At 40.4% G+C, this 24,393-nt stretch overlaps 1 long non-coding RNA gene and 1 pseudogene across 1 annotated transcript in view; both read left to right on the forward strand.

Annotated features, from left to right (window-relative positions):
* Positions 1-972: 972 nt before the first annotated feature.
* LOC139030903 (uncharacterized) overlaps positions 973-24,393 on the forward strand; it is a 76,885-nt gene continuing 53,464 nt past the window's right edge. Inside the window, exon 1 of the long non-coding RNA XR_011483343.1 lies at positions 973-1,268. This is a non-coding gene — a long non-coding RNA (uncharacterized lncRNA). The remainder of the gene's footprint in view (positions 1,269-24,393) is intronic.
* LOC110124671 (tyrosine-protein phosphatase non-receptor type 2 pseudogene) lies at positions 18,438-24,167 on the forward strand (annotated as a pseudogene).

Consider the following 24,393-nt stretch of genomic DNA (forward strand, 5'->3'; position numbering starts at 1 on the left):
AGTGTCCACAGCTATCAGAACTGGTGTGTTTTCTTCTGTGGGAGCTCTCAGTGGCCTTTTATATATTCCATAGACACAGAGTCTCCTAGTTAATCATGTGGATTTAATCTGCAGGTTGTACAGCCGGTGGGAAGGTTTTGAGTCTTCTTCCTTAGCCACACTGCCCCTGGGTTTCAATTCTGGTTTTATTCCCACCTCTGCATGGGGGTCACCCACTGGGGTTTGCTCCTGAGGCTGCCCTGGGGGGGCTTGGATTGCCCCTGTGAGGGCCCGGTGTGGAGGTGGTGCAGCTGCGTGGGTCTCAGGGGCTCGGCAGCTCCAGGTCCTCAGGTGGGTTGGCGGCTGGGGCAGGCAGGAGATACAGTGCTCTAGAAGGTATGGCAACCAGTGTTGGCCAATAGTCTCTGGTATCCTTGACTGAAGAAGCCCCCTGACAGAGAAGCCCCTGGCAGGTCACAGTCCACAGGTTGCAGAGTTGGACACGACCGAAGTGACCCTGTCTGCATAAACACAAGACTTTTTCTTTTTTTTGCCTGTGGCAGCTCTGCCCCAGTGAGGGTTGAACGTGAAGGCGGTGCAGCTGCTTCAGGTGTGGTGACCCTGCCGGCACCTCCCCCACCAGGCGTGCAGGGATGTGGACTGCCTCGGCCGCAGGAGTTATGGCCCTGTCAGAGTCCTTTCTGGGGCCTCTTGTAGCTGGCGATCAGAAGGCCTCTTTGGCCAGTCTTTCTCAGTAGCTCTGCTCATTCAGGCACTTAGAGGGCTCCCTTGCCGGGGGTCCTTCTCTATCGTTTGGCGGCTCAGGCACCTAGAGGGGGGCCCCCTGGCTGGGGTCCTACTCTGTAGATCGGCCTGTCAGGCACTTAAAAGAGCACACTGGCTGGGGTCCTACTCCGTAGCTCAGTGCATCAGGCACTTGAAGGGGCACCTCGGTGGGGTCCTACTCTGCAGTTCAGTGCGTCAGGCATTTGATGGGCCAGCCTCTCTATTGTTCTGCTGCGGATGCTGGCGTGTGGGGTAAGAGAGGCTATGGTGAGGGCTCCACCCCCTACGCGTGACTCAGCAGTATCGCCTTGCTTCCGTGGCTGCCCGGCTTTCCTCCACAGGCATTTCCCACCACAGTCTTCTCCCTCACATCCCCTGGATCCGTCTCTCCACAGTCAACAGCCGCCCTCACCCTGGGATTGCTCCACAATCCCTAAACTCCAGCTCCCAGCCACTGCGCCTTCCAGGGGACCTGCGTCCCTGTCCGACGCAGGTCGGACATGGTATGTATGGGGTATGTATGGCTGCGGCAAGGACTGTCTGATTCTCATTCCATTTCGGCTGCGACTGATCAGCTGTTTCACTCTCAGCCTCAGTGAGAGTGTTCCTCTCAGTGAACACTCTCAGTGTTCCTCCTCTGACTCAGACAATTGCCCCGATGTGGGGATCGGACCCCCGCTTCAGTTCCCCCACCCACTGAGGGCAGGTTCAGTCCTACTAACACTCCTGTTTTCCCCCCTAGTTCCTTTGTCCTACCGAGTTTTGCGTGGTTCTATGTATTCTTTTCCACTAATCAGGTCCTCCTGTCTGCTCTCAGCTGGTGTTCTGAATGCACTTCTGTGTCCAAAGGTGTAGCCCTTATGTATCCATGGAGAAGGATGTACTCCACGTCCACCTACTCCTCCACCATCTTATTCTCTCCTAGGTTTTGTTTCTCTCCTTCTGTTTGAGAAAACTGGAGAAAGACAGTTAAGGGTGGTCAAGTGTCCTCTTCAGGTACCCATATTCATTCTATCACTCCTGGTACCTGAGGATACCAAGTGTGGAAACAAAAAATCCCATCAGGTGTGGTCTTCATTCTCATATTTTAAGATGACAACTCAAGTTCCAGGTATCATGTCTGTATTTAAGGCAGAATGATGGAAAAAAGGACAATGGGTAAAGAAGAAAGGAGACCTGCTGTTTCTAAAAAATATTCATGGAAGTTGCCACATCTGCTGATACTGGCCAGGTGGTGGTCACATGGCTTCATTTTGGTGTGAAGGATGCAGAAAACTGTAGCCTTTATTCTGAGGAGGCTTGTGCTGTTCTAAAAACTAGGGTTTCCTGTGGATGAAGAAGAGCGTAGATACTGGGGTACAATTAATACTTTCTGCTTTAACAGCTATTTAATACTGTTCTAAAGGTTTTAATCATAGCAATAAAATGGGAAGACAAAGAAGCACTAAGCAAGCATAATTATTTTTCACTTCAGAAGATATAATTAAATGCCTCAAAATTCAATTAAATCAACTGAAAATCTTTTACAAGTGACTATGAGAGTTCAGTATGGTGTGGGAAACATATAAAAAATCAAGAACTTTCTGATTGAGCTTTTAACCTGTGAGTGATGGGAAATTAGTGGAAAAACCAAGGAAAAATATAACACCCATGTATAAATTTAGCAAGAAATGTATGAAACTTTTTTTGAAGAAAACCACAACATTATATTGAAGAACACATTGTAAAAGAAGATCCAGATAAATGAAGAATCTTGGCATGTTCCTGAATGGGATGACTCAGTGTTATAAAGACATTAGTTTTCCCAAAATTATAAATTTCATACAATTCTACTCAAAATACATTTTTTTAGTTTGTCAAGTTAATGGTGAAATTTACATTAAAGATTGAAAATAGCAAGAAAGCATTAAAAGAACAATGAGGGACAGGTTCCCCAGGAGACATTAAAATATATGTAGTTACAGTAATTAAAAGTATGATAATACCCAATGGAATATTGTTGTTGTTCAGTCACTTAATTGTGTCCAACTCTTTGCAACCCCGTGGACTGCAGCATACCAGCCTGCAGTGGAATATTACTCAGGCATAAAAAGGAAAGGATTTGAGTCAGTTGTGAGGTGGATGAACCTAGAGCCTGTCATACAGAGTGAAGTGAGTCAGAAAAAGAAAAACAAGTATCGTATGTTAACACATATATATGGAATCTAGGAAAAGAGTGCTGGTGAACCAGTTAACAGAGAGCAAATGAAGGTGCAGACATAGAGAGTGGACTGGTGGATACAGTGGGGGAAGGAGAGGGGAGGACAGATTGAGAAAGCACTGTGGACGTATATACACCATCATGGGTAAAATAGATAACTAGCAGAAGCTGCTGTATAACGCAGCCCAGCCCAACACTCTGTGATGATGTAGGGTGTGGAATGGGAGTGGGAAGGGAGGCTCAAGAAAGGGTATACATATGGTTATGATTGATTCACGTTGATGTATGGCAGAGACCACAACAATATTGTAATGCAATTATCCTCCAATTAAATAATGATAAAAGTAGCAGGAATTAAAGTTTAACTTTTATCAATCAAAAAAAAAAAAGAAAGAAACTGGAAAAAAGTATGCTGCCTGCTAAGGGGTTGATAATGGGCCACAGCAGAGTGCAGGATTAGGTGTATATAACAGATGAGAGCAGTATAGCATGTGACCTTGGGCAAATTCTTAAATCCTCTGTCTTTCAAATTTCTCATCTATAAAAGGGGATAAAGTAGTTCATACTGCATAGAGTTATTGTAGTGATATTATACATAAAGTATTTAAAACAATGACTGGCATGTTGTAAGCACTGTAAAAGTATAAACCATTATTAATGCTAGGATTTAATATAAGGCAAAAGTGCTATTAAAATCAACAGGGAAAAAGAGTATATTATTTAATGCATGGTGTTGGAGTAATTGACTGACATTTGGAAAGAGAGCAAGGAGGGAAAGAAGAAAGATAATTGGAACTCTAGCTCACATTCATTCTAAATTAAATAGTATAGATTAAATATTTAATTATAAAAAACCCCATAAAAGTATTAGAAAAAAGAGGAAGAATTTCTAAGGTATTCTTGGAGTGTGGATGGTATTTTGATGTATTATTCTTATTTTTAATATGATACCAATGCAATAAACTATACAAGTATATACTGTCAGATTTTACTGCCAATCTAAAAGGAACCTGAGCTAAAGTGGTGGGTGGGATGGTAGTGATGTGAAAGAGAGTGATTGGGCAGGCGAGAGATCAGAAAAAGTGTATTTAACACAATAAAGAATGTTAAGCCTCATTTCTTTTGTGAACTGTGTTCATATATGGTTCAGGTTTCTGTTTCGTAGTGCTGCCCTTTGGTAGCAGAAAATATCAATGAGCTTTTGCTTTTAATTTTTCAGGAATATTTGTTTTAAGCAAGTCTGTTTTAAATTATTGCTTTTACTTTGAATTATGTATTCAATAAATGCTTATGGTTTCAAAAAATTAGATGATGATGGGGAAAACATAATGACTGCAAATAAAATGTATAAGGTAGCAATATTAGAGCAATTTGACTGTTCCAGATTCTAAATTGGAAGTGGGTGTTTTGGTGAAAAGAAAACAGTGATATTTTTTAATATCATAATTGTTTTATAATGTACATTTAATATGGTGGAAATAACCATTGCAACAGTCCTTTTTTAAGCTTTATAGAAAATTATTCATTTAGAAATTAACTTAAATGTAAAAAGTTAAAGCAAAAAGGGTGAACTTGATACTGTACTGAATATACACTATTATGAAGAAGAGAGCTATAAAAATGTAGAATTCTAGAGGGTATAGTTTTTTTTATTTATTTTTATTAGTTGGAGGCTAATTACTTCACAACATTTCAGTGGGTTTTGTCATACATTGACATGAATCAGCCATGGAGTTACATGTATTCCCGATCCTCCCCCCCCCACCTCCCTCTCCACCTGAGGATATAGTTTTTATGCAAAAATTTGATGTAGCAGATTGGAAATTTAGTTGGCAAATAGCTACTGATTTTTTAATTTAGAGATATTAGGCTTTATTGTATAAATCTGGCTGCTACCTAACCTGTGCCATATTCAAAGCTCGGAGTTAAAACTCTTTAAGATGTAAGTGTGATAGAATACAATACAGAATGATCTTCACAGAAAAATCTGATCACTTGCATTCTCTCACTCCTTGCCCAAATGCCTAGGTTTGATTCTCATGTGAACCATCTATGAACTTCTATATTTCACTTAAAAACACTACTGAGAATTATTAGTACATCAAAGTGACCATAGCTAGTAACAAGTAGCTATTTTAACAGTGCAATATGAATCAAACTGTTTTTTAAAACAAAATTTATGAGCAAGACAAGCATGTATATTTGATTCCTTTGATTTGTGAAAAGACAGGAACAAGCCCAGGTTTTCTTTTCCCTGAGTGATAGTAGATCTCCTCACCCAGTTCACTCCCATGAGTTCTAAAGGGAAAGAATTGGGTTCCCTGTGTCTCTAATCAGGACTGTTCTTTTACTAATGCCTTAAAATCATTGCTTCCTCCTCCCCCACTCTGACAAATTAGACACTCACTGGTGATGTGGTCCCCCTCTGTCTCTTTCCTCTTCCAAATAAATAGAAGCTTCCTAGCATGGGTCATGTCACAGTAAAAGCTGTGGCAGTGGCTGCCATTTGTGTGTTGGGAGAAAGTTTCCATTTCATCAATATTTCAGATCTGCTTTCCTGACTTGACATCTCTAAACTGTAGGTATTCATTTGGAGACTTGTGTGTGTTGTGGTCATCTCTACTTTTCCAAAGAAGTGGGAGATGGATGGAAATGAACTTTCCCTTCTAACCCCCATCTCTAACTTTCCTCCAAGTACACAGCAGAGTGGCAGTTAACCCCTCACCTCCTTGCCCTAACTGAAGTTCAGCTTTCCTCCAGGTGGGTCCCTCCTCACTGCAGACATCTCACATAGATATAGTGCAAAATGTTGCCTCCTGTCACAGGCATATCTCATAGGCTCTGAGGCAGCACTGGACTATCCCCCAAATTGCCATCACTTCTGGCAAACTACCTCTCTTCTGTCTTTAATCAAAACCTCCTTCTGTTTTGAACTCTGCCTTCTGACCATATCACCATCTAACCTTGTTCTGGCTGTTATCCAATTGAGGTCTCTCTTCCTCATTTGTTGAGAGTTTTGGCATCTGGTGGCTTAGACGGTAAAGCGCCTGCCTACAATGCGGGAGACCTGGGTTCAATCCCTGGGTTGGGAAGATCCCCTGGAGAAGGAAATGGCAACCCACTCCAGTATTCTTGCCTGGAAAATCCCATGGACAGAGAGCCTGGTAGGCTAAGTCCACAGGGTCACAAAGAGTCGGACACGACTGAGCAACTTCACTTTCACTTCCGCTTTGCCATCTGGATCACAGTAATCCAAGTCAAGCCATGATCCTGGGTCACTTTACCATCTACACGGATGATGAATTCAGTACTTCAGTTTTAAAGCACCTTGACCTTCACATGGTCCAGCTACCCACATGGCTACTAGCTGGACCCAGTCAGCACCACCTCTGAAATCCTTTACTCAGTCTTTGCCGGTGACCTTTAATCACCCAAAACTTGATCCACTGCTTCTTATTGCTCTTTCCTGTGCTTTTGTTCTACTCTTTCAATTAGTTCTTCCTTGTAGTTTTAACATGCCCAAATCTCTTCAATACATTAATGAAATACAACTTCATCCTTGATCACAAATTAACCTGTCTCTTAATATTCCTGTTCCCTTCTGAGCCAGATGCCTCACAAGAATTATCTTTATTTTCTGCCTTGATGCATTCTCTGGGAATTAGGCAAAGAAATGAAATCTCCAGATAAATAAAATTTCTATTTCTGTTCATTGTCACCTGATCACCAAATCTAATGGGCTCTTTGTAGACTTGATTTTCGTTGATCTGTCTGCAGCATTTGACCCACAGTCTATTTTCCTTCCTTGGCTTCCATGCCACAGTTCTCTCAGGATCATCTCATGAATTCTCTCCAGTCTCTTTAACAGTTCCTCCCATTGTCCACTCTGAAATGTGAATGATCCATTTTCTTCTTTTTTGTGCATGTGCTCAAGACATCTCATCCTCTTCCATGACTTTCATCTATAAGCTGAGGATCCGTGAACTCTAAAGGATCATGAATGAATGAATAATTACTTTCTAAATAATACATCTTGTCTCAGGAATGGTTTTTAAAACTGCTAATAAGGATATAAAAAAGAAATCCAGCTGAGTAGCACAAAATAAGTATGAGGCAAAAGGAGTGAAGAAAAGTAAGGGAGAAAACATTACCCAGGGGTGAGGCTAAATATGTTCTAAGTCTCAAATTTGGTTCAAAGCTATTGAACCAATGAAAACAGATGAGAGTGAAGTCTCATCATGGTTGCACAATGCAAGAAACACAAACCAGCTGTTTAGAAATGCAACCATTGCTGCTACTGGAAGGAACAAGCATTTCTCTCATAATGGGGTGAGGAAGCCTCCAAGAGATAAGGGTCAGATCCTTAAAGTCACTACAGAAGATGTGTTCATGAGTTCCCAGGGTCTATATCTTCTAAACGCCTTCTGTTTCATCAGACAATGTCATCAGAACAAGATTCAGTTGAGTTAAAGGAATTCTGTGACAACATGAAGCCAAAGCAATATGGTTCATGTTCCTAAAGAAATGTTGTAGAGTATCTTGAAGTGAAGATAATTGTGTTCTTGCAAGCAATTCTTATTAAATATTCTTTGACCAGATAACTAGAACTATCTGCATTATCTATGCAGCATGGGGTTTTTATTATTTTTACCTAAAGACGTCTCTTTTTGGTAATGACAAACGTGTTTTTAAAAAAAAAAGCCTGTTTTTTTCAATACACTTTTAAAGGTTTTTAAATTGTTTCATATCTGGTCAAGTTGAGATTTTTAAGAACCTCATTTTTAATTTGTAATAAAAGTTTACAGCTTGATTTTTTCAAAAAAAAAGTCAACAAACTGCAAGCACCTGTTAATAAAGGTCTTAAATAATTGTCTTAAAAAAAATTAAAAAAAAAATGTCTGATTCCTTTTGAGGATATCAAGCATGAGATTCTAGTTTGAGGTGAGTATTCAACCTCACAAACTTATATTTCTAGCTCTAGTCTAAATACTTCACAGCTATTGATACCTTGAGATCCCAGATCCCACAGATATCTCAGTTTCCAAAACTGGACTCATTACTTCCCTCCAAACCGGTTTCTCCTGGCCCTCTGACCCAGGAGTGACAATATTGTTAGCTCAGTCTCATCATAAAACTTGGAGTCATTCTAGGCTTCCATTGCTTTTCCCCTTGTTCCTCACACGCAATATAGTAAGTCCCCTGTATGCAAACTTTCAAGTTGTAAATTTTCAAAGATACAAACATGCCCCTCTATGCCAGTTGTTGTAATAATGTACTTTTCAAGGTACAACATACAGCATACTACTGTACTTTTCAGGGAACTGTACTATAAGGTTAAAAAGGTCTTCTGTGCATTTGTTTGTATTTTCTGTGTTATTTGTGTGAAAAGTATCATTACACTGCAGTACTATATAGCTGATTGTGTTAGTTGGATATAGAGCCTAACTTTGTTGGATTTACAAACTGGACTTATGAAAGTGCTCTTGGAACAGAACTCATTTGTATGTAGGGGACTTACTGTAAACGCACCCTTATGAGACACCCTTCTTATATCTCATGTCTCCGGCTCTGCTTCCTGGTTTCACTTGCACCGTTTGGGTTCACTCTGGACCTTATCATCTCTTGCCTGAACTGTCATGTTGTTTTAATTGGCTTCCTTCCGCCTCTAGTCCAGTTTCCTTCTGATTCACCTTTGTATCTCTGGCGTTTACCAAGGTGGTTAACACGTGGCAGGCAAGTAAGGTGCTTTATTGGATCGATTCGTGTAAGGTTGAATGTGCGCTCATGTGGGGCTTACGAGAGGCACTATTGTCTGCTCTGTCACAGCAGAAGAATTATGCCTGTACTCATTCGTGTGCTGTCAGGACTAAGGCAAAGAGTTGTGCCAAGTGGTGATTAATAGAATGTGTCCTAGATTTTGGGCCGCCTTTCATCATTCCTGCAGGCAGACACTTGAGGAAGAGACCAGAGAACTCCCTTCTCACGTATTGTTGGAAGAAACTCTGAGAGAGGACTAAAGACGAGACGGGGAGATGAGCAGCTTCCCAGCAGCTGTGCATCCACCAACAGCCTGGAGATGGGAGATAAGAATTGACTCAGAAAAGCAGTCGAGATTTACCTAAAGACCCAGGCATGTGAGGAGAAAAAGGAGGGAGAGAACTCATCTGTAACTGGGTGGTATTTGTTGGGAAAGGATGAAGGGAAGGAGTTTACATGAAGGTTTAGATTATATGGGGATATGTAAGGGAGCACATAGGAAAAATTGTATGATAAGTGCGTGAAACAGTGATTGATTGAGGGTGTAAAGCAAGAGGCTCTTGCTGGGAATTGTTGCATTAAAGCAGTTGTTAGCTCTAGCCTACTATCTGCTCAAAGTAGGATGCCTGCTGTGCTTACATCCACGTAAAACAGTGCCATAGCTTGCTAATCAAAGAGTGTTAGAAATCCATGCAAACCCTGTTTGGGGCTCATCACCACTCAGTCTGTGTATGTGAGAGAAGGGAATGAGCAAGAGTAAATTGTTTCAACAAGCATCACTTTATTTATGATGCTGGTCTTGGAAGTCACAGGGAGCAGTATGGGTCCTTCAGTCCTGGTCTGACCAAAGGAAAATACGTTTCATACTGGGTGCCAACTCTTGTTAAATAGCCAGATTGTGACTTAGAGAACAGGCTGTGTCCTGCAGGAACTGTGCCCTGATCAGTAGAGAAGATCTTCTGGAGGAGGAAGGGCATTTATATAAATACCCTAAGTCATGGAGCTGCCACTTTCTACTTACAGACATATTGTGTCTCCTAATTCCTTTTGGCCAGGAAAGAAGAGAAAATAAAAAGAAGAAGGGAGGGTTACTAGCATCTTAAATATCTAATGACAGAATCACATTAACAGCTGGTCTGTATAAAGGGCTCACTATGTTTAGGGCACTGGTCTCAGTGCTTTTTTGTTGTTTCGTCTGAAACTCATGTCTGACTCTTTGTGACCCCATGGACTGCAGCACGCTAGTCTTTCCTGTCCTTCACCATCTCCCAGAGTTTGCTCAAACTCATGTCCTTTGAGTTGGTGATGCCATCCAACCATCTCATCCTCTGTCGTCCCCTTCTCCTCCTGCCCTCAAACTTTCCCAGCATCAGTATGTTTTCCGATGAGTCAGCTCTTCACATCAGGTGGCCAAAGTATTGGAGCTTCAGCTTTAGCATCAGTCCTTCCAATGAATATTCAGGGTTGATTTCCTTTAAGATGGTTTGATCCTGCTATCCAAGGGACTCTCTTCTCAGCACTACAATTAAAAAGCATCATTCTTCAGTGCTTAGCCTTCTTTATGGTCCAACACTCACATCCGTACATGACTACTGGAGAAACCATAACTTTGACTATAGGGACCTTTATTGACAAAGTAATGTCTCTGCTTTTTAATATGCTGTCTAGGTTTGTCATAGCTTTTCTTCCAAGGAGCAAGCATCTCTTAATTTCATCTTCATTAGTTGTGTTATTTTATTTATTTAATCCTTGAAGAACGATAGGTTAGGTATAATTTTCTGTTGCAAGGACACCCCTCCCTAGAAGGCAGTGGTGGATAATAATGATGGGAAGATGGGACTCCAACTGGTCATGATGCTGCTGAAGCTGCTCAGGTGATCTAGAGAAGACTCGATGGTCAAAGCCCTGGTGTGCTCACCAGTAAACTGCAGATAGAATAGATATCTTGAAGAGGTATACTGAGGACTATGCATGTGTGCTTAGTCATTCAGTTATGTCCGGCTGATTGCAATCCCATGGACTGTAGCCCGCCAGGCTCAGTCTATAAAAGGTCTAATATAATGGCTAGCATAGAGAGAGTACACGATAAAAGGAAATTTATGTCAGGTCCTCTCTGATTAAACTCTTTGAGTTTAAAGTCAGAATAAAATTAATTATCATTGTTCTATCCTTCCAGGCCTAATTTTTTTTTTTTTTTTTGAGTCTCAGAAAAGGGAAAGTCAATAGACTATCTTATAATGAGAATGAGATGTTCTTGGCTCTGGCTAATGATTTTTAGCCATTCTGTTCAATAGTAGACACATTTTTGAGCTCAAAGAGTTAACCAGGTATTCCTAATTTTTCCCAAGTCCATGCCTATATGTCTACTGGTAGAGGCCAAATCAGAAAGAAAAGTTCCAGGCATCCAGAACTGAGGCAGCCTAGATGATTTAAGCAGTTATTTGGCCTTCCAAAGGGCAGGGCAAAGCACAAATAAGACAGCAGCAAGCCTCAGTCAGCCTTGATTACGTACTTCTCCAACGGAGACTCAGGTAATCTTAGTAAAACAAAGTGTAGATTGGTTTTTGATAATTTTGGATGGTCAAAGAGTATGTAAGTGTTTTCAGGAAAACAAAAGGCAGAAGTGATAAATAGTGCCATACTGTGGGAATGGTTCATGAAGAAACTAATAACACTCCCAATTCCTACCATTAGCATTCTGGGGAAGTTGCAGAATTATTCAGGGGCTTGGTCTTAATTACTTTCTAATGAAGATTTGATTTCATTTGCTCTTTGCAATCTCTCAATCTCACTTTTCTTTCCATACACTTCCTTTGTTTTTAATTTCATGGTGTTAAGATGTTCCATGCTTAACATTCTTTGGTGAAGCCGCTGATCTGTTTAGGGGAAAGAATGTCAGTCTCACCAGTAATATAACTAGTTATGAGGGGATATGCCTTCACTGCTGCTGGTCATATTTTTATGTTACCTCTACTTGATAAATGAGTTAAGGAGGGGTTCAGAGAGAGGCCATGTGATATCCATTCCTATGTTCGTCCGCTCCTCTCTCAATTTCTTCTGGCTTTGTTTAAAAATATCCCTTAGGCTTTTTCGTATTTTAAAAATTAATTTATTGTGTCAAAGTACTACACTCACATTGTTTACAGAGTGAACAGGCTTGTTACGAAAAAATCCGCCCCTCCAATTCTGCTTCCCCATGTTCACATTCCTCCTTACCACGAGGCAAACACTTTCACATGTTGTTGGATATTTTGTTGTGGTTATTCTACATATGGACACCCTGTCCACCCAAACCACACACATGCACTTCCCATCCACTCACTCTTCCATTCTCTCAGTAAAGCTTTATAGTATTCAAAAATCTCAAGCGATCCATATGCAGCATTTAAACAACTGTAACTATATAAATGTTCGCTACACTTGAGTAATGTGGTATACTGTAATTATTTTTCTTTGTTTGCACATTTTATTCTTCCTAGAATTAACAAGTACCTTTCTTTTGCTGATGGTAATTCTTTTTAGGTACTTATCACAAATTCTCATACTGTTGTTTAAATTTCTTATTAATATATTGGATATTCTATCAATATCATCTTTTGGAGATGACTTTCTTTCCCAGGGACTTCTAACCCACTAAAATTTAGATAGTGTCTTTTAAAGTCTGCTGTTCTTCTAGGATTGCATCTTGGGATTTCCTTCATCTCTTTTTTGTGTTGAAGCATCTGTTTCTTTAGTTATGAGTCTTTTTCTTCATTTCCTCTCTCATATTAGTGGATCATATCCTTCAGTAGCTTCCTGAGAAAGAAAGGATGGGTGGTCAAATTTTTGAGACTTGCATACTCTGAAATGTATTTATTCCACCTTCACACTTAATTAACAGTTTGGATTGATATTTTGCTGGATACAAATTCAGATGGCAAATCAATTTTCCTTACAATTTAAAGATGTTGCTCTGTTGTCTCATAGTTTCTACTGTTGTTAACGAAAAAAACAAAATATCATCATTATTTTTGATGGTTTGTGTGCAAAACTTGTTCTCTCTGATTGATTTTTTATATCTGCTCTACCCAGTGTCCTGATATTTTTCGAGAATGTACCATTAATATGGGTCTATTTTCATCTGTTGTTAGGCATTCATCTGGAAACATGTTTTTCAGTTCTGCTGATACTTTTTGAAGTTAATTTTGAATTTTGCTTTCTACATTCTCATATGGAACATACCTATTACAATGAAATTGGATCTGTTGTATTAATGCTCTCATTTTCTTATCAGTCTTCTACTTTAGAACACTAATGCACTAATGTTATTTTTCTACTTTCTGAGGAGTAAGTAATATTTATTTTAAGGTTTATTTTGTGTTTTGAATTTCAACAATCATCTTTAAATTTTTAAACATCTTCTTTCCCACCATATAATTTATGTAGAAAGTAGGACACTAAGTATACAGTTTGCCAGATTTTGACAATGTATGTTCAATTAATACATGAGCCATTTCAATTATATCAAAACATTCTTTCATGCTCCTTTGCAGGGTTTCATGGCACATCATTTTTATCCTTTTACTTTCAACTATTTTTATATTTAAAGTGTCTTTTATATATTAGCATATAGTTGTGTCTTTCCCCCATCCAGATTGATAATCTATGCCTTTTAATTGGAGTGTTTAGACTATTTTCATTCAATATAATTATCTAACTGATTGAATTTAAGTTTACCACTATACTCTTGGTTTCCTTTCTGTCCTATTGAATCACAGTTCACTGTTCACATTTTTCTGCTTCCTTCTGGAACCAGTGAATTTTTTAGTAGTCTATTTTCACTGTTCTCTGATTCACTATAACGCTACTACCACTGTTCATTTTTTTAAAGAACTCTTTTTTGATTTCTCGATATCCTTTTATATCATCCTATTGTTTCATGGATCTGTATATTTTCTTTTCTCCATCTCTGTGAATGTATTCATATATTTCCAAGGTTTTCTTCACCCTGCATTGCCTCTCTGGTTTTCTTTCCTCTGCCTGTCTATTGTGTCCCTGTCTTTCATATCAGAGACTTCTCTCAAATGTTTGTAACATACCACAGGGGAGTTTCAGTTGGGATAGTGCCCTACCAACCAAATTGGATCCTGTCTTTTGGGGAATTTTTAAGGTGATATAGCAAAAGGGCTTCCCTGGTGGCTCAGGCAGTAAAGAATCCACCTGCAATGCAGAAGACCTGGGTTCCATCCCTGGGCTGGGAAGATCCCCTGGAGGAGGGCATGGCAACCCACTCCAGTACCCTTGCCTGGAGAATCCCATGGACAGAGGAGCCTGGCGGGCTACAGTCCACGGCGTCACAAAGAGTTGGACACGACTGAGCGACTAAGCACACAGCATAGCAAAAGTAGTATAGAGGGAAAACAAAATCGCACATATGCTGAGATGGGAAACCAAATCACAAAAACGAGTCCACAGCCGATGACTATTTCAGGGCATGACAAGAGGGATGCTGTTGGGTCTCCAGACTTGTTGCTGTTTTCTGAAAGGGGATAAATGACATACCAGGCTTTTGAGATCTGACCTGTGGCTCTTAAAAAGGGCCTCAGTCTCTGACCCTTTAGAGAACCATTTGTTCTTCCCTGGTTCTGGACTGGAAGTGAGAGGATTGGACATTCTATAAGCATTAAGGACTTTGAATATCATTGAGATCACTAGTTCTCAACCTTTACTTCTGTCAACAGTTGTGAAGGAGAACTTTCAGGTAAACAACACACTCCCGAGAATGTAGCCAGAGTTTGTGAAATTCATAACATACTAGTTACATCTTTATTCTTTTCTCTCTCACTCAAGAATGCAACTAGAAATGTTAGTTATAGTGACATTATTAATTGGATACCTTTAAATCTACTGTAATTTATGGAAAATTTATAAACTGCATTACATTATGAGGCATAACAAATTACTTTTCACTTTATAATTGACCAAGATACTTCAGTGAGTTTTAAAGCTTTTTTTCTTTTTAAAAAAATGTCTTAACACTGGAATTCTTTTTAGCTGGGACCTGTATCTGAGAAGCCCATCATGTAAAACAAATCAAGAGGGAATCTCACTGGTTGGATTAAGGGCCCAGAACTCTGTCCTTCAGTGGTCTTTGAATCCTAAGCCCCTCCATAAAATCCTTAGGGCTTTGAACAGCACAGTTTGAAAACCCATTTCCCTTGCTTACATTTTAAGCTACAAACAATGATCAATAAAATTGAACTACAGTGAGAATTCATTCAGTATGAAGCATCTAGGAAAGTGTTTTATTTGTTTTTAAAATATTTATTATTTTATTATTTATTTCGCTGTGCTGGGTCTTAGGGCACACAGGGTCTTTAGCTGCAGCATGTAGGATCTAGTTCCCTGATCAGAGATTGAACCCAGGCCCCTGGCTTTGGGAGTGTGGGGTCTGAGCCAATGGACCACCAGGGAAGTCCCTAGGAAAGTGTTTTAGAAGGACACTGTGAAACTGTGGCAGCAAATGCCTATATTTGGATTCCTATTTTTGGGAGATAGAGACTCAACTCCCAATGTGCCGTTCCTCGCCATCATCCCCGTGTCCCTCCAGGAAATTTGGTGATTTTCCGACTCTTCTTTTCGTGGTTCATAATTATCACCCAGAAAGCAGAGATGCCGGAACTGCTGTCTTCCTCCAGACCCTCGGCGCCACGTCGTTGTTCTCCAGCTCAGGTCGCCGTAGCTTTCTCTTGCCTTGCTGACGGCTCATCTGTCTGCTTCGCCGCGCCCTGTGGGACCCCGCTTCTGCGGTCAGCGCATCCCTCCTGCTCTCGACACCAAGCTGCGCTCTCTCTCCTGCGTGCCTGCATCTTGGTTAATGGCTCCACCAGCCTCGCCTTGCTTTCTGAGGTGTCATCTCTGATTATTCCCTCTCCCACGCCCTCCACTTCATAGTAGTCACCAATTCCTATTGATTCTAAGTTTAAAATGTCTTCCGAATCTGTAATCATCTTAGCTTCAGGGTTTTAAAATAACTTCTTGCACAGAGCTTTGAATTTGGTCTGTACTCAAAAACGTTTGCTGAATGCAACACGTTAGTTTTAATCTTTTCCCGATGTCTGCACCATCTTTCTCACTTTTCCTCCGTTTCTGTATATTCTTCCTGGCTCCAATCTCATATTTGGATAAAGATAGTTAAGATTTTTTTTCTACTCAGTATTTGTGGTGGACTGTCTTTTGGAAGACTAATGCTGCCGCTGCTGCTAAGTCGCTTCAGTCGTGTCTGACTCTGTGCGACCCCACAGACGGCAGCCCACCAGGCTCCTCTGTCCTTGGGATTCTCCAGGCAAGAACACTGGAGTGGGTTGCCATTTCCTTCTCTGGAAGACTAATAGTTGTAAACTTAAGGTGAGGTTTTCAGAGGGTATATAGCAAACTTTAGCAATTTCAGAATACAGAGCAGCAGTTTCCAACCTTGACTTTGCTTTGATCAGGTATTTCAGAAATCAGTGGGAGAGCAAGATGTGAAATAATAGCATGTTTGGAATTGCTCATGACGCAAAGCTATTTTAATATTGTGGTCAAACAAAAATCAGCGTGTGCCTGTGGAAATGTGACGTGTTTGATGTTGTCATCTAATGTGCGTAACTTAAATTCTGCAAGCTCAGTTTCTTCATCTGAGAAGTGGGTGTCAATGTCTTCCAGATCAGTGGTACTCTGATCGTAGGCAGGCACATTCACAAATATAATTAATGTGAAATTCCTAGCATGGGGCACTGCTTAAAGTTATCCCTCAATAATTAGGAAGGATTATTATCAATCCAGGCAGGAGAGTTAAAAAAACTGACAGTTTATAGGTCTCCTTTGACCCAAAATGGTTTTAGCTTGGCTTGCACAATGTTTTTGATTCTTTTTAAATGAATTGGTTCCCAACATTTAAAAATTTGGGAGATATTATATAAAATATATGTAAAATACACTTTATTATATAAAATACACTTCTTTTGAAAAGTTGGAAGTGTTGGCAACAGTACTTGACAGTGGTCAAAAATTCTATCAGGTTTGTCCTAATCACCATTATCCTTTATTATTTTACACCATGGGTTTCCTGGTAGCTCAGATGGTAAAGAATCCACCCGCAATGCAGGAGACCTGGGTTCTATCCCTGGGTTGGGAAGATCCCCTGGAGGAGGGCATGGCAACCCTCTCCAGTATTCTTGCCTGGAGAACCCCATGGACAGAGGAGCCTGGCGGGCTACAGTCCACGGGGTCGCAAAGAGGCGGATACGACTGAGCAACACGGCACAGCGCAGCACATTTTATGCCAAAGTGTATCATTCTTTCACTCCTGGACTAAAGAGTTTTGGTGGATCTGTCTTATTTTAGGGAATTAAAAAGTAGACTTATGTGGTACTAACTCTTGTGACTGACAGTGTTTTCTCTAAGTGTGATCACAAGTCCCACTTCTGATGGCCCTTCTTGCATATTAAAAATTCCCAGATTGTTAGTCCTCACTAAACACTGCTGTGTGAGAAGCTGGCACAAGCCCCTCCTGGGAGAAACCCCCTCCTCACCTTCATGGAGCTCACCGTCTTGTAGAAATGAAAAGACAAGGAAACACGTAACCACACATCACAGAATAATGAGGTTGGGTTAATTCAAGCAGAAAGGTGGGCCCACGGGAAAAAAAAGGAAAGAGATTTATTGAATAGATTCTGGGGGAGAATAGTGCAGGCTTCATAGAGAGGTTTATTCACTCAGCAAATACATTTGTGGACATGAGTAGAAGAATTGGTGGTGGATGCTGGGCACACACAAACTGTGTGATAAAGATTTCTGGTGACATGTATGAGGCCTGGGAGGAGACATTTGGGGGGCATTTGACGTGACTTGAGACTGATGAGCCTGAATGATTGAAGATTTTGGCAAGCAGTCCCTAGAGGTTGCCATAACCCTATCTTCTGTTTTAGAATGAAAGTAGTATAAGAACAGAAAGGAAAACTATGCAAATAAATGTTGTGCAGGGCATGCTGCAGACTGATATTTTGACTGCTGTCGCTGATGAACCTTGCTTGTAGTGAGGAGGCAGAGAAGTAGTGGGGAGAAATTGGCGTGGGGAGTATTGCTCTCTGTTACAGCTATTATCTGATCATGAAAAGATTACATAATTTCCTCCCCTCACCAGCTCCCTCTCTAGCAACCAATATTTGTAACAAAATAGAAGCTGTTGTGGAAGAAAATTTAATAAAAATATTAGCTAGGGGTTGGTTCACACTAACAGTACTTGACATTTTACAGGTTCTAACTTGTTTAATCCTTATAACAATGCTGTGTGGGAGGTTTTTAAAAATTTTTTTTTTAATGTTTCTTACAGTTGAATTAACCAAGACTCTGATAGAAAAAGTGACTCATGCAAGGTCACATAATGAGGAAGTGGCAGAACCAAGATCTAAATATAGGAGTATCCAGATTCAAAGCCCATCCTCCCTCCGACAAATGAGCAACATGCTATTAATATTTTGCATTTTCGTATTATTTGAGGAAATGTTTTCCTTCTCTTAGGAAGTATGATTGTTAGTATGCCTTCCAAGTTGATATCATATATTACAAATCTGGACAGTAAGGAAAGAAGCACATTCAAAAAATCCACAGCAACAAGCACATTGTTTTATGCTTTAGTTTATATAAGTTAAACTTTCACACACTGAGAAGCCTGTTGTCACCAACTCAGCCAGCCATGAGTGTAAGTGACACTATTCCTTTTCTTGTCTGGTTACCAGAGTTGATCTCAACTAAGATTAGAAAATATTTTGTTAATCACCTCTCAGAGGAACATAAAAAAATTAAATTGGTAAATTTATGCACCACTGTGAATTCTTTATGACTGGGTTGTCAATTGCTTCCTTCAGGCAATGAGCCAATGTTTATTAAGTAGCTACAATGGGCAGAGTGTTTTTGCAAGGCTGGGTGGAAAGTTCCAAAGGAAATAAGTGTAGATGTGACTTCCATCCCAAGAGGGCTATGATTTAACGAAGAAGATGGACATGATGTATAAGAATAAGCGAGAACAGGAGTTCATGTATAATAAGAGGTTATATATGCACCACTGTGAAACAATGATTATAAAAGGGATAGATACACATCTGGAGACTATAAGAGTTGTCATAACTAAGCAGGAACGTTCCTCATAGACTGAATATGGAAAAGTAATCCATTCTGAGAAGAGTTTTAAAGAAATTCTATAAAGTTGGAAATCAAAGAAGTCTGTTGAATACAAATGCTTATTAGACATTTTTATGACTTCATGCAAGCATTATGGCTTTTATGTTTTCCAAACTTGTACAGTCTGTGATTAATAAGTGATATAAAATAGAAAACCTTCAAACCAATTTGCCATGCAATCTTTGACATTTCTGGTAGAACTTATAAAATTCGCTTTTTCAGGATTTCTCAAATTTAAACACAAAGAGATAACTAGAAGTCTAATAGGTACAAATGAACCACAGTACCCAGAGTCATCAGAACAAATATTTATGATAGTATGATGAAAGCTGCTTATATTAACTCCTCCTTAGAACTTTCATTATTTTGAACTTAGCAGTAAAATAAGGGATGATATTGATGTTATGCATCAGTGAATCATGCAGTAAAGTGGCAAATATTCTTTTCCAGTTTGAAAATAGCTGTGAATAATTACTGATTAAGAATTAACAGTCATACTCAAATAGTTGGATCTATAGCACTGATAGTATATGGTTCATATTAGTGATGGAATGCAGCAGCTTTGGAATTAGCATTTTGGATTCTGAAAGTCTTTAGTTTTTACAGTTTCATTCCATGTATTATGAGAAAAGCAAGGCTTTATATTCTTTAGGAAAAGTATGATTCAATGACTCCAGTGCTAGATGAAAATGGAGAGTATTATGGTTCTGTTTCCGGCTCAGACAATTATTTAACTCTTACCTTTAATAATACTGTCTAGTTTCAAGCCTTGATGTCTTCTTTTGTCCTTTGATTCATTTAACAATTTTTTAATGAGGGCCTAAAATGTGTGAGGTTTTTTAAGGCGGCTCAGTGGTAAAGAATCTGCCTACCAATGCAGGAAATGCAAATTCAATCCTTGGGTCAGGAAGATCCTCTGGAGAAGAAAATGGAAGTGCACACCAATATTCTTGCCTGGGATATCCCATGGACAGAGGAGCCTGGCAGGCTACAGTCCATGTGGTCTCACAGAGTCAAACATGACTGAACAATTAAACAACAGTGTGCTAGGCATGGTTATAGATTGATGAAATCAGAAACAGTCTTTGCCTTATTAGAATTTATATAATGGGGGAGAAAGAAGTAAACAAAAATGTATCAGATTGCAGAGGATTTTTGGAGGAAAATAACTCCAGGGACAGAGGAGCCTGACAAGCTACAGTCTTCCCTGGCGGCTCAGACAGTAAAGACTTTGCTTGCAATGTGGGAGACCTGTGTTCAATTCCTGGGTTGGGAAGATCCCCTGGAGAAGGGAACAGCTACCTACTCCAGTATTCTTGCCTGGAGAGTCCCATGGACAGAGGATCCCGGCAGGTTACAATCCATGGAGTCACAAACAGCTGGACACGGCTGAGTGATTTTCACTTTCAAGCCACACTCCACGGGGTCACACAAGACTCAAACAAAACTTAGTGATGAAACAGAAACAACAAACAACAGCAGGATGCTATGAGGGAGAACCCGGAGGCTGATGGCAAACCAATCTTAACTTTGCTGGTTAGAAAAGTCTCTCTGGGGAAGTGACATTTGAGCAGAGATTTGAAGGCTGAATAGGACATGGCCAATTTCAAGAGAAAAAATGGGGAAGGCTGTGCCAGGACAAGGGCCCAGCACCTCTAGAGGCCCCTGTGGGAGAGGATGTGGCATGTTTGAGGAACCTAGAGGAAGGTGATGTGGTTGTAGCTTAGGAAACCAGTGGAGCATGGTCATAGACTGTCTTAGGTTTGAGGAGCTTGGTTCAGTTCAGGGCCTCTCAAACCTGAGTCAAGCTCAGGGGATTGGATTTTCTTGTAAATGACATGGGCGGCCACTGAGTGTTAGATGAGGAGGGAGACTGAGACTTCAGGCTGCTGTGTGCAGAGTGGATTGAAGGGAGACAAGAGGAAACAGGCAGACCGATTAACACACTTAATACATTGTCCAGCTGACAACAATGGTAGTGGACTTCCATTTAGAATTGACAGTATAAATGGAGAGAAGGGGAAAGGCCTAGGATGTATTTTAAAGACAGAATGGACAGAACTCATCAATGAATTGAATGCAGGGATGAAGAAAAAAGAGATGTCAAGGATGATTCCCAGGTTTCTGGTTTAAGTAATTGGTGGACTAAAGTGCCATTATTGAGACAGAGAAGGCTGGGAGTGATGATAATGATTATTCCCCTGTGTTGCTTTGAGACTGCACCTGGAAAGGTCTAGATATTTCCTGGGATCAGGTGGTACATAAACAAGATCTATTTATGGAAATTATAGTCCGGTTGAGCATGATAACATATATATCAATGACATTGTTGCTAGTGCATATAATGGTAATGGCAAACTTCTTTAAAACTTCAGATAATGGATTTCTTTTTTTCATTAGGAAGTAATATCTTGGAAAAAATTTGAATATTACATAATAATGCTACTGGATTGTGAAGGGAATCATAAATTTAAAGAAAAAAATCTTTCACTGATATATAGCAGACACTGAAAGAATGTGATATACATAAACTGAAATTTTATATGAACAAATTTCTTTGAAAGAGAGCATCAGTATTAGAGAGAATTTTGGGGAAAAGACTTCCCTGGTGATTCAGATGGTAACGAATCTGCCTACAGTGCAGGAGACCTGGGTTCTATCCCTGGGTCAGGAAGATCCCCTGTGGAAGGAAATGGCAACCCACTCCAGTATTCTTGCCTGAGAAATCCCAGGTACAGGGAGCCTGATGGGCTGCAGTCCGTGGGGTCACAAAGAGTTGGGCACGACTGAGTCACCAACACACAATGAAGAGCTGATTATTCTGAGTCAGCAAGGACTTGATCACACATTGAATTCTAAGGTTAGCCTATCTTAAAATTCGTATGTAGTCTCAAAAGACCTCGAATAGTCAAAATAATCTTGAAGAAGAAAAACAAAGTTGGAAGTCTCACACTTCCTAGTCTCAAAACTTACTGCATAACTAAGGTAAAAATAGTGCGGTACTAGCATAGTGAAGTGCAATGGACGTGTTAGTCGCTCAGTCATGTCCAACTCTGAAACCCCATAGACTACAGCCTGCTAGGCTCCTCTGTTTGTGGAATTCTCCAGGCAAGAATGCTGGAGTGGGTTGCCCTTCCCATCTCCAGGGGATCTTCCCAACCCAGGAATCGAACCCAAGTCTCCTGCATTGCAGGCAGATTACTATCTAAGCCAATGGGAAAGAATAGAGCCAGAAATAAACTCTTGCTTAAATGGTCAAATAATTTTTGACAAGGGTGCCAAGACCATTCAATGGAGAAAGGACAGTGTTTTCAACAAATGGTATTGGAAAAGTGGATATGTACCTGGAAAAGAAGGAAGTTGGACTTATACCCTTATACCATAAACATTAACCAAAAAAAAAAAATGAATCAAAGACCCATAAGACCCAAAACTTTAAAACACTTAGAAGAAGGTATAGAGGAAAAGCTTCACGACATTGGATTTGGCAATAGTTTTGTAAAAATGACGCCAGAAAGCACAGGCAACAAAAGACAAAATAAACTGGATTTCATCAAAATTAAAGGCTTTTGCACATTATAGGACTATATCAACAGAGTAAAAATGCAACCCACAGGATGGGGAAAAAGTACTTGCAAGTCATATATCTGATTAAGGTATTAGTATTCAGAATATATGAAAAACCATTACAACTCAGCAACAGAAAGCAAACAGCCCAATTAAGAAATAGACAGGCGGGTGCGGGCGTGGCCGGGACCGGGCAGGGAGCGGCTGAGGGTCGGGGGTCTTGGGAGGGTCGCGGGACCGTGGCTAGGCGGCCGGCTCGCGGCTGCCTGGGCGCCCTCGGCGCGCGGTCGCCCCCTCAGAGCTTTCCGGAAGGAGCTCGGAAATTCGCAGTGAGTCCCATGACTATCCTCATAGAGTGGCCAAGTTCCCTGAAAACAGAAATCGAAACAGATACGGAGATGTGAGCCCATATGATCACAGTCGTGTTAAACTGCAGAATGCTGAAAATGATTATATCAATGCCAGCTTAGTTGACATAGAGGAGGCACAGAGGAGCTACATCTTAACCCAGGGTCCACTTCCTAATACATGTTGTCATTTCTGGCTCATGGTTTGGCAGCAAAAGACCAAAGCAGTTGTCATGCTAAACCGAATTGTGGAGAAAGAATCGGTTAAATGTGCACAGTACTGGCCTACAAAAGATGACCGGGAGATGCTGTTTAAGGAAACAGGCTTCAATGTGAAGTTCCTGTCAGAGGACGTGAAGTCCTATTACACGGTCCATCTGTTGCAGTTAGGAAACACCAGGACTGGTGAAACCAGAACAATATCTCACTTTCATTATACTACCTGGCCAGATTTTGGAGTCCCTGAATCACCAGCTTCGTTTCTCAATTTCTTATTCAAAGTGCGGCAATCTGGCTCCTTGAACCCTGAGCACGGGCCTGCGGTGATTCACTGCAGTGCCGGCATTGGGCGGTCGGGCACCTTTTCTCTGGTGGACAGCTGCCTTGTTCTGATAGAAAAAGGAGACAATATTAACATTAAACAACTGTTCCTGAATATGAGAAAATACCGAATGGGGCTGATTCAGACTCCAGATCAGCTCAGATTTTCCTACATGACGATAGTAGAAGGAGCGAAGTTTATAAAAGGAGACTCAAGTATACAGAAACGTTGGAAAGAACTTTCTAAGGAAGACGTATGTCCTGTTTTTGATCATTCACCAACCAAAATAATGACTGAAAAATACAATGGGAGCAGGATAGGCCTAGAAGAGGAAAAACTGACAGGAGACAGATACTCAAGTCTGTCCTCTAAAACACAGGAAACTCTGGAGGAGACAGCGAGAGTGCTCTTCGCAAGCGCCTCCGGGAGGACAGGAAGGCCAGCACTGCCCAGAAGGTGCTGCAGATGAAGCGGAGGCTGAGCGAGACTGAGCGCAAGAGGAAAAGTCTTCCCGATTTTAAAAAGAAAAACAAACAAAGAAACAAAAATTTTCTCTAAAAATATCTTTGAAGGAAGGTTCTCCTTACTGGCGTAGTCAGGTAACAGTTGGTCAAGACTTTGTAAAGAAACTGGTTTCTGTAAAGCCCATTATTAATACTGTTTATCTTTCAGGAAAATTTCAATGTAATTATCCTAAGTTATAATTGGGGTAAATCATGATTTAGGAAATCAAAATAAGGAGCAGCATTTTATTATCCATGATTTCCATTTATTTGACTGAAGTTTTGCAGTAAAAAAATTTTCAAGCTCTTTCTACTTCAATTAATAGTATAATGATGTTCAAACTTAAAAAAAAAAAAAAAAAGAAATAGACAAATGAGTAGGCATTTCTCCAAATAAGAGTTACAAATAACCTATACATACAAGGTGGGCAAATCAAAATCACAGTAAGATGCCACTTCACACCCATTAGATTGGTCATTATAAAAAGTGCAGAACATAACATGTGTGAGTGG

This window comes from Odocoileus virginianus, chromosome 24 (genome assembly GCF_023699985.2).
Source record: "Odocoileus virginianus isolate 20LAN1187 ecotype Illinois chromosome 24, Ovbor_1.2, whole genome shotgun sequence".
NCBI lineage: Eukaryota > Metazoa > Chordata > Mammalia > Artiodactyla > Cervidae > Odocoileus > Odocoileus virginianus.